This window comes from Sitophilus oryzae, unplaced genomic scaffold (genome assembly GCF_002938485.1).
Source record: "Sitophilus oryzae breed Bouriz unplaced genomic scaffold, Soryzae_2.0 scaffold_177_pilon_pilon, whole genome shotgun sequence".
In the NCBI taxonomy this organism is placed as follows: Eukaryota; Metazoa; Arthropoda; class Insecta; order Coleoptera; family Curculionidae; genus Sitophilus; species Sitophilus oryzae.
In genome coordinates this window covers 7,064,590-7,076,692 of record NW_022146479.1, presented here as the reverse complement: position 1 = coordinate 7,076,692, position 12,103 = coordinate 7,064,590, and the positions used below count along the sequence as shown (strand labels likewise).

Genomic DNA, 12,103 nt, shown 5'->3' with positions numbered 1-12,103 from the left:
AAAAGTGGCAAAAAACTAGAGTGAATATAACTTTATTAATACATAGCTATGTTTTCTTAAACATGACAAGGACACCAGAATAAATTCGTGTAGAAAAATTTACTTTATCGTATACAGGGTATTATTTTTTTATGGCGTCAGCAAAATCGTAATATTTAAAATGTTGTATCTCATTTTTTTTAAATGCAACACCTAGTATATATTTTTCTTTCAGATGTAGAATTAAAAAGTGAACATTTTTGTATTTAAAAGTGTTCTTAAATTTTTAGGCGTTTTGCAAATATTTTCTGTATTTCATTGCATATGGGACTTTCAACGATAAAATATCAGACAAAGATCATATTAGGTGGCTTTGATAAAAATTTACTGTTGAAAGAGCTATATGTAATATAATACTGCGAATATCTGCGAAACCGTTAAAAATTTAGAGAAACACTTAAAAAAATGTTCACTTTTTAATTCTGCATCTGACCGAAAAATAATAAACAGAATGTTGCATTTAAGAAAATTGAGATATACCATTTTAAATATTCCGATTTTGGTGACGCCATCGCCATAAAAAATACCCTATATAGAATAATGTATATAGAATGATGTAAAATAATTTAAAAAAAAATAAAATTAACTTTACCATAACTATTTTGTGACACCCTGTATATAACAAAATATTTTAGGATACGACCCTTTCTAAACCTTGAAACATATGAATAAAACTTTTTTCACATCTGCGACAAGAACGACGATATTGGACTTCCTCGCAATAATGGGCCACCCTGTATATTTACGGTGGTTTAAAGCTAGGAGTGGCACTTTTCTTCCCTCAAATATAAACTCAATATTTTGTCTATAATATTTTGAATATTGTTATATTACGACCACTTATAATTAAAAATAAATAAAATAAAAAAAACAGTCCACTAAATTTATAATAGATTATGCTATTATAAAATTCTTTCATTTAAAAAATATCAATAATTTGCGGAGACTTTAGATGTACAAAATATTTACTCTAAAATTGTTTCAAAAACCAATCTATATAAATTATCTCGTAAATTATTATTGAAATAAAAATTTTATGGCAAATCCCCTGACCAAAGAATATTTTCATGCGCATATTTGAGACAACCTGTATATCTAAAAAACTATTTCTAAGATTTGCCCACATGCTAAAAAAAATAATAACATTTAATTAACTACATAATATCTCAGCTTCTAAAATAAACAATATAATTAAATGTTTATTGATAATTACTATCAGCTTGCCGATTTACATCCGATGGAAATCTAAAAAAACTCAAAGAACAATTTTTTGAATTATTACTACAATTAATAGCAGCACACAGTAAGGCACTCATTTTTGTCAATCCGTCTCTGTGCTGGGACGCAACGCTCGAACCTCGCAGCTCGACGGACGGAATTCAACTGAAACGCTTTGCAAGCTGCCGATGTTCGACAGCTTGCAAAAACTGGCAAAAAATATTTGCGAGAGTGCAACTACTCTTTTCCTTAAACTATGATACTACTTCTAAAAAAATTAAAAATATTAAAATCACAATAACTTCAAAATATTTTAACTAATAAAGAATATATTTTAGTTAGGCATCTGCGTGTTATATACTCTTATCTTGTCTGGTTCTGAGCTTCATTGAAACTTATATTTTTTAATAAACCTAAATTATGGAATATTTTAAAATAAATGAAAATATCATATTATATGATTTCAAAAGACATAAACATACCTATTCTAGAAAATATGTAGAATATATTATAGTCATATTTAAATACTAAAATTGCAGGAATAACGTAGTGTAATAGCATCTGCATATCTGCAACGACAATACTTTTTGAATGAAATTACCATACTAAAATTGAAAAAAAATAATAGGAAATAAACATGTTTTCGAATAATTTTCTGGTAGCTGGAAATACAGAAAAACACGTTGGAGGTAAGAAGATTAGACAAACAATGGAAGATATATAGGGGATAAAATAACGGATTCTTTTGTGCTTTAAGCTTTCCGAGAGCCTTTTTTCCTCTCAGGAATGTTATTCCTACGAAAAGAATAAAAAAGGTAAAATAACCAAAACACTGAGCGAAAAAGAGGGAACCAGCAACGCGCGTTTTAAAATTTTTCTAATATTGTTTCGTGACAAAAACAAATGGGAACTTCTAGAAAAAATAATAACCAGAAAGAGAAAGCCAATAACTCGTCTTTCACATGTCAGTTATATGCGTGACAGAGACATTTCAAGTAATATTTGTGGTATTAATAGATTCAGAATATACAGGGTGAGTCTTAAATAACTGCAAATACTTTTAGGGGTAGTATATATTTCGACCCTAGAAACACGTCTATGTGTTTCTTTTCTATGAGAAAAAAATTCTGTCAATTTTTTTAATTTTTAGTTAAAAACATAATAATCTTCATAATATGGCAACACAGGTAGTGGATAAAATTTACCAGAAAGAAAAGCCAGAAAAGATCCAGTTGTTCTCAAAATTTAAGCGAAAAATATATATATTTTTTTAAATGTTCAAAGTAAAATATCTCAGTTATTTTGGACTTATTCATTATATTATATCTCCGAGCCCTGAAAATATTTGCACTTACTTAAGATTCACCCTGTATATACATACCCTTGAAAGCTTAGATACCTTGGTTTTGTAAGAATACTATTTTTGGGCCCTGTTTTGAGCTATTTTTAATTATGGTTAAAACGCTTCCTATATTCATTACAGTTCTCGTAAGACTAAACTCTCGTAGTAGCAGTTGTATGGAAAAAATACCGTATGATCGAATAAAAACGGCGTCAACGATGGCTATGAAATGAAGATCGCTGTCATTTTATATGTAAAATTATATGGGAAATGTCATCGATCGTCATTTCCAAGCCAACTGGACGCCGTTTTTTTTCGATCATACGGTATATATGTCGAAAATGGTCGACAGTTTTACACATTTTGAAAGACCGTAGAATAATATTAAACATAGTCATAAAATTATGAAAATTTCAGCATTTGTAAAAAATTTTTTACAAATTGAAAAAGCTAAAAGAAATCTAAGCCTTGATTCAGAATCAAGGCTTAGATTTCTTGGTTTTGTGGGAAAATTATTTTTTTGAGCCTTGTTTTGAGCTATTTTTATGATAGCTTAAACGTCCCCTACATCCATTACAGTTCTCGTAAGACTACAATAAAGGACTTCTCGATTGAAACGACATAACAATTTTATAAATATTAAGTTATTCCTATAACAAGGATAAATTGTAAAACATAATTTATTACACCGAAGCTGTATAATGCAGTGTATATAATTATACAATTGAAAATCGACGCAATGTAAAAGGTGCTGGAAATAATTTAGAGCAAGCTCTTGTAATGACGTCGTTGAATTTTAAGTATATCATAGCGGTGGCATGGATTCCTTCGGTATTTATGTGTGGGTGGTTCCTAATTTACCCTTTTGGGGAGAAGCCAATAGCAGGGATGTGTTCAAATTGTCGCAGCAAGTTATTCTACTTGGAATTAGTTAGGAGAATGAGCATTTTCGGAAATTGTTATTTCATGTTATGCCTTTCCACGGTGAGATAAACCTGTATCTATGAGACGAAGTTGTAGGTTACATACATTATGTAACTAATTGTAGATACTGAAACTTGAGATACATATACAGGGTGTCCCAGGCTGAGTGTGCATGAGAAGTTTCTAAAGAACTACAATATCTAGAGAGGTGATTTTTTGCGCATTACTGTTTCACAACGAGATCTATATTCGATTAAAAATATTTTCAATACGGCGGAACTTCCGGAAGTTGACAGCAACTACCCCCTACATAACTCCCATTTTTTATTACATACTTAAATTTTCTGTAAAATTTATGAATTTTGATATCAAACACTCTATATCTAACATTAACCGTTTTTGAGAAAAAAATATTTAAAATTTTCGGGAAAAAAAACTGCTTGTCAAAAAATCTGTATAGCCTAAACGACAAATTTGGTGTGAGTCTTTCGAATGTGAGAGATCTCGTTGTGAAACGGTGATGTGTTAAAAATCTCCGATGTAGATATTGTAGTTCTCTAGAAACTTCTAATGCAGGTACAGCCTGGGACACCCTGGGACACCCTGTATATACAAAAAATTCGCCACTAAACAATTATGCTATGATTATTTTTATATTGAACCAAAATGCATAAATATGACTTTTTAACCCACTTTATTAAGGTAGCTATCTAAATATAGGCTCGTCGATTAAACGATAATATAAGCCATTAATCGTTTTACAATAACACAATTATATTATAATATATAGATATTAAAATAAATATTCGGTTTTAAATAAATGTTATTTTAATCGCTTTATTCATCAATATTGTTTATAAAATAATACGTACGCCGCCGCCGCCGCGCCGAGAACTGAAGTATATAATACATAAACAAATTACATATCGAACTTCACCCAAATAAACAATAAGAATATGGAAAAATACATTCAAAGCAAATGTTATTTCTAGGTATGAATGCCTCTCAACAAAGTTTACAAACAAAACATTTATATTTAGAAATGTTATTCATAGGTTACAAATACAAATATACAATTGATCCAATTGATAAAATACGTATTTGGATCATATACAAACACGCGTGAATATGTTCACAGCTTAAATACTTTTCGGAAATCTTTTCAAGCTTAATAATTGCAAAAATATTAAATTCAAACGGTTTTACTTTATATGCCTAACCAAACGTTTCAAATAAATAGTTAATACTACAACTATTATTTAAAAAACGACTTTATCACGCATGTTTTCTTCTACAAAATTCTCAATCTGCAAGGATAAGTTTAATTAGTTTTTTTGTGGGAACTTGGAAAAGAAGTTGAGTTGTAAAACGTGTTACATTTTAACATACTTGTTAAATGTAGAAACTTAAATTGGATGGCCGGAGTTAGGGTCCCTGTCCATCGTCATATTCCAAAGTTTTTATGTTTTTGATATTTGACAATGTAATCACATAGGATGTTGCTCGTCTTTTTGCTTTGGCAGGTTTTTAATTAAATAGTTAGTAAATACAGAATTACAATACTTAAAAAAACTAATTAAACACCCATATATGAAGTAGAGATTTAATATATGTTTTATATATATGTAAAAGATGCAGAATGTATGGTTGTGGAGAGTAAGTTAATCACCGCAACTTTGTAGATCTATTGTGTACCCCTTTCTTGAGTTATAATTAATCATACAGTTTCAAGGCTGTGTCAAAAGCCAGTATCTGAGACGGTTTTAAAGAGGTTAGTTCTCCATCTCTGATATCAGTGGTACTAAAGTTTATGCCACGAATGGTTGTCGTCTTGGAGCACTCAGTGAGGAGGTGTTTCCCTATTTCCCTATACAGAATCTGCATTAGCCGTTGTTTTTTAGCTTCAATCTACTGAGGTGTCCATTGAGGAGATTTTGTGTCCTGTTAAAAAAAACCGTGACAATCCGAAGACTGTTCTATGATTTAAAATTGAGTTCTAAGATTGAAAATCTATGATTTTTCTCGGTCGTAAGTTCTGAGAAACTTCTTCGAGTATCTCAGACCGTTGGATGATCCTCATTTCAGGTTATAGATGAGTCATCTAGTTCTTGAGTTCCGCGTTAAGTTGGTTTCCACTTGGGAAGCAGAACGGTTCTGGTCCAGTTAGTGGAGTGTTCGCTGCTTTTTTAGCCTAAATGGTTTGCTGTATCATTACCTTCTATTCCTTAATGGGCTGGCACCCAGAGTAAGAGGATTTTATTTTCTTAGCCTAAATTGTTCAGCTTCTGTAGGCATTCTTTGACCAACTTCGAATTGATGGCTGATCGCTTTTAAGGCTGCTTAACTATCGGAAAAATTTTATATATAAATAAGACAAAAAAGGATCCCAAAATAATTATTTATTTTCTGAAAAATGTTGTTTCTTGTTCAAACATGTAGATATACTTTTTTTGTAAATATATTAATGCTTTTTCAACTATTTATATAAAAATTCAATTATTACATAGTAGTTAGACTCAAAATAACATAAATTACTTTAAAACACATAATCTTACTATTGTGATATATTTGTTATGAAATTTTGGCGTACTTTCTGGGCATAAAGTTTACAAGTCTTTGGCGTTATTCCAATGGTTCAGTTTTCAATGTTTTATTCATATACCAAAGTTTGCTTTTTACTTCTTGCTTTATATTTACCAACAGAATTCATGTGGTAAATCAACAAATTAAATTTCCAAATAGATTAAAGTACTCGTATAGCTGTTAGGCGTATCACATTAGTAAGACATAGCCGATGATTTTTATTTTCAAAATAACGCTAAGTCTAAGTATTTGTAATATTGTTTCATTATGAAATAATAATCTTTTACCGTACATATTTTTTAATTATTTTAGTAATAATGGAATTATATAACAGAAAAAACGTAATTTTGATCGTTTCTTAGTTACTGTTTGACTCATGTTTTGAATGTGTATTGAATATACAGGGTGTCCCAATATTCCATGGACATAGAACTACGTTTTTGCATAATGAAAACAAGTTCATTGGAAATAATTTACCTATACACAAAAGTGCTTCATTAGAGGGCATCATACTTTAAAAAAATAAATACATTTTTTAAGATATTTTAACCAACATTCTGATTTGAATGATACTTGGGGTGCCTATGTTTTGCTAAGCGCTTTAACATTTGACTTTCACAAAAAATCAAGAAACAGCGCCGGAAAAGTGAAAACTACCCCTACTGCTCCATAAATTTTAGTAGAAATGTTTTCCAACTGCACCGACGACCGATTATTTTTCTGTAAAATAGTCCTCTCAGTATTTACATTTTTCCTCTTTCGTAAAAAAAACGCGAACGCCACATCTCATAGTTTTTGAGAAAAAAATTATTTTTCCCAAAGCAGACCCACCAAATTTTTATATTCTGTGGACATAGAATAATAGAATAATAGAAATAAATTAATTGTTCACGATTTACCTCTATACAAAAGACAAAAGTGCTTTATTTGTCCGTTGGAGGATATCAATGAAAAATAAATCCGAACGTTAATAGATTTCAAATTTATGACGCTTATTGTCAAATATCATTTGTGATATTAACATAAAATTACATATTTTCGCCAACTAGATTATTAGCGCATGATAGATTTTATGCGTCTACATAGTTTGATGTGACAAGAAACAATTTTTGGAAGTCAGGTTCGAAAAAACTTTTTTTTCCTCAAAAAGTATGCGTGGTGACGTCTTTTTTTTTACAAGAGACAACAAAAAATCTAGTAAATACTAGAAGGACCATTTTACGAAAAAAAATCGGTCGTCGATGGAGTTGGAAAATATTTCTACTAAAATTTATGTAGGGGTCAGAGTAGTTTTCACGTACTTTTTCTTGATTTTTATGAAAGTCAAATGTTAAAGCACTTAGCAAATCATAAGCACCCCAAATCTTATTCAAATGGGAATATCAAGAATTCTTAAAAATGTGTTTATTTTTTTTTAAATTCGATGCCCTCTAACGAACAAACGAAGCACTTTTGTCTAAAGAAAAGTTGTACCCAATAAATTTGTTTTTGTTTCAAAAATAAGTAGTAGCTCTATGTCCAAGAGATATTGAGACACCCTGTAGAAATAAGGGTATTAGTTTGATATTTAATCCATCGAAATTATTATTTTCTACATTATATCACTCTTATAATTCGAATTATAAAAGGTATTTTGTTTCTTTCTATAGAAAAATGTCAGCAATTGATGTTCTTTTATCGAGGATTTTCTTTCTTTTATCTTGCAAGCTTCCTTTTTTAAAAAGCGCCTTATGAAATAGATGGCAAGATATCATTCAAAATACTCGTACATAAAGACTCCACGTGTGCAAACAAGATGGAATACATATTTTATTTCATCCGTTTTACTGCTCTCAGTTCACTCTCAATAGATTGAGCTGCTTCTCCCATAGAAAAAATTATTTTTGTACTGATGCAATTAATATCAATAACAAACAATAAATCAATACGTTTTTGAAAAACTAATTTATTAAATTCCTTTACTTGTTGATTTTCCGGAGAGGTATGCAGCAAAATATTTAATATTTGTATTTCTGTATGTCCACAATTTTGTCTCTGCGATAAATATTATTAATATCAGATACTATGACAGGGCAAAAGCTATGACATTATTTTGCTTTTTAATATAAAATAAAAATATCGAGTAGGCTTGGGCGTTTGGTTCTGTTTAAATTACTAGGATGTAGATATAAAAGAGACGTACTGATACATTTTCAGGGCATATGGCAAAAGTCAAATTATTTTATTAAATAGTTGTTATTGGCATTTTTTAAAAAGCCTGTGATAAAGTCTAATAAACAGGGTGCACATATTTCAGAGATAGTATATTTCGACACCAGAAACAAGTATATGAGTGTTATTTTAATGTTTAGGTCAAAAATATAACATAGGTAGTAACACATAGGTGGTAGATTAAACTTACGAAAAAGAAAACACAAGAAAAATCCGGTGGTTCTCAAAATTTAAGCAAAAAAATATATTGTCTTAATTTTTGAAGTATATTTTACTCGATTATTTTGAACTTTTTTGAAAAATCGTACAGAGAAAATATGTTTTCTCTATCGGGATCTACCTGCCCTGAAAATATTTCCACTTATTTAAGACTCACCTATTTATACGTGTAGGCCAGTGCAAATAATTTTGAATTTGCAAAATTTTTTAGAAAGCTGCTACCATTGAAAATAGTTAGCCTTAGTAACCCTTATTAACATACTAAAAGTCCCCATTTGTCCGATGTGTGCGTCATCAAAAAAAATCGGCCGCCATCTTGAATTTTGGTACTTTTTGGGAAAAAATGTAAATAACTCGAAAACGGTGGGATATAGCGAAAAACTTCAAGAGGTAGAAATTAAAGAGAATAAAAAACTCTATCAGAATCAATAAAAATCAAAAATAGTTTATTATCCTAACGCAGTGACGTACAAATTTTTTTTGAAAATCGAGCAATTTTTAAAAGGAATCACCGAAATGCAAATTACTATTTTTTTAAGCTTATTAACAAATAACATGGATATTTAGCATCAATTCAACTAAAATACAGTCCTTGTAACATTTTCAAGAAATATTTATTGGTGGTTTAATAATATTTCAGAATTAACAAAAATTGTCAAAGCTATCCTTTACTAAATACCGTATGATCGAAAAAAAATGGCGTCCAGTTGGCTGGGAAATGACGATCGATGACATTTCCCATATAAATTTACATATAAAATGACAGCGATCTTCATTTTATAGCCATCGTTGACGCCGTTTTTTCTCGATCATACGGTACATGTGTACTAATAATGTGCGAAAGCAGCCTCCACCTTGTTCCGGTCGGGGCTATTTGCACTTAAACCAAGGTCTTTTTGTTACCATTTTGTAAACAACTTATTTTTAAAAACAGTGACAGTTTGAAAAATTAGGCTACAGGTTGGAAGAAAAAAATAAAATGTAATATAAACTACTTGCGAATGTCTTTTTGACATAAATATCATCTACGATCTTAACCTAAGATCTTAACACTTTTTCATTATGATAAATACATTAAAAACATACCCCTACAAATCGAATAACAATAATTCAAATTATGACCATTTTAATAAAAATGTGTTACCAACTTGTAACCTAACTTTTCAAACTGCCATCTCTAGAAAAAAAAATGAAATTTACAATTTTATTCGATTTGTTCTTCATCGACCGATATTTGTTTCCTCTCGCAAGAAATACCATTACAGTTACCACACAAGCATGAACATGGCATATTGGATTTTAAACATGTACCATTGCGATTAAAAAAAATCAAGAAAGAATAGTTTATTATCCTAACAATAGTACAACAAAATATGATTTAATCTGCTGGTCTATATTCATTCTGAGTGTCAGTGTCACGTAATTTTTAAAAAATGCCTTTAACTTCAGAGCTAAAATCGATTATATTTACGCGATTAAGGGATGGGGTTCCCATAAGGGACATTGCAGATGCATCAGGGATAAACAAAAAAACAGTGTTGTTGGCTAAATCCAAAAACCTGGGACTACTTTCCACTATTCCATCTGGGACTACTAATTCTTGTACTACTATTTTTTGATCGCAATGGTACATAGTTTATTACATCCAGATTTGCAATTACAGTAAATCATTTTCAATACAAATTCTGGTGCCACTACGTTTGACATTGTTGTTGGAACTAAGGTATCCGTTTTTTTACTCCATCCACATTCTGTTGCCTCTTCTCCGTTATTTAGCCAAAAACTGCATTTATAAATAGGTCCTATAATAATGATTTTCAGCTGCGTTAGTTGTTGGAGGTAAGGTAGCTAAATCAAAATTTTTACTATAAGTACCTGACGAGATGTAAGGGCTTTATATTTAAAATACCTCAACTGATCTAAATCTTTTGCTAGCCTATGTCGACCATATAATGAAAATAAGAATGTATTTCCAGCTTCGACTAGCTCAGATTTTTGTGCTGCAGGATCTAAAAAAAAGCGGATGTAATTTGTCGCAGATAAGGATCTTTTTGCAACGTTTTGAAAGTCGTCAGTTTACATTACATTTTATTTTTTTCTTCCAACCTGTAGCCTAATTTTTCAAACTGTCACTGTATTTTTAAAAACAAGTTGTTTACAAAATGGTAACAATAAGACCTTGGTTTAAGTGCAAATAGCACCGACCGGGACACGGTGGAGACTGCTTTCGCACATTATTAGTACACATGTGTTTAGTAAAGGATAGCTTTTACAATTTTTGTTAATTTTGAAATATTATTAACCCACCAATAAAAAATATTTCTTGAAAATGTCACAAGGATTGTATTTCAGTTGAATTGATGCTAAATATCCATGTTATTTGTTAATAAGCTTAAAAAATTAGTAATTTGCATTTCGGTGATTCCTTTTAAAAACTGCTCGATTTTCAAATTTTTTTTGTACGTCATTGCGTTAGGATAATAAACTATTTTTTTATTGGTTCTAATAGAGTTTTTTATTCTCTTTAATTTTTACCTCTTGAAGTTTCTCGTTAAAACGAACTGTTTTCGAGTTATTTACATTTTTTCCCAAAAAGTACCAAAATTCAAGATGGCGGCCGATTTTTTTTGATGACGCACACATCGGAGAAATGTGGACTTTTAGTATGTTAATAAGGGTTACTAAGGCTAACTATTTTCAATGGTCGCAGCTTTCTAAAAATTTTTGCAATTTCAACATGGTGAATGTCATAACTGCACTGGGGTAGTGAGTCAAAAACCGAAATATCTCAGATCACAACTAAAATATTCTTACTGATAGTTCATTTTACGTAGAATTGACTGCAGCAAACCGTTTACCGATATCTCTAACAGGTTTTCAGATATTTGAGAAAATCTACAAAAGATAGGTGAGTCTTAAATCAGTGCAAATTATACTTTATTAAAGTATAGGTGAGTTTTTTTTATTATGCTTTATTAAGTATAATATTTTTATTTAAATCCTTTAGAAACCCAAACACATGAACAAAGCTGGCATTGAAAATAACGTGAAATTCAAATAAAAAATAGATTTTCGGCTTAGGCGAAACGGACTGATAAATATTTAATAACGTGTGTAAGAAGCTAAGAAATATTTGATACATTTACGTAGAAATCTTGTGTTGAAAGCAAGAGAATACACTTAGACATTGCGAAAAAGCTTATCCTCTGGTGCTTTTTTGTCTATGCCAGTTGCCGGGTCAAACGCTGCAGAACTCGCGAGTGCCACTTTTTGTTACTTAAAGCCAAACTGTTATAAACACACAACTTCGGACTATTTCTTGTTGTCCGGTCGAAGAGAAAAGCAAATATTTTAAACATTACAGGCGGAATTTCGAGCTTTTTTGCTGCTATGATCCTTTTCAACATCTTCCTCAAATTGCATAATAATTAACTCTCAGATTTAATAGATTAGGGGCCGTTCATAAATCACGTGAGGCGTGAGATGTTGTGAGATTTGTCTGTACCAAAAAAACTATTAAAATTGCTTTTCAACGATATATCATGTTCCTATACCTAAACCTCCTGT

The 12,103-nt window shown here is 30.5% G+C and overlaps 1 protein-coding gene across 6 annotated transcripts in view; it reads left to right on the top strand.

The window, feature by feature from the left end:
- LOC115882301 (hemicentin-2-like) overlaps positions 1-12,103 on the top strand; it is a 393,218-nt gene that overhangs the window by 361,618 nt on the left and 19,497 nt on the right. The window lies entirely within an intron of this gene.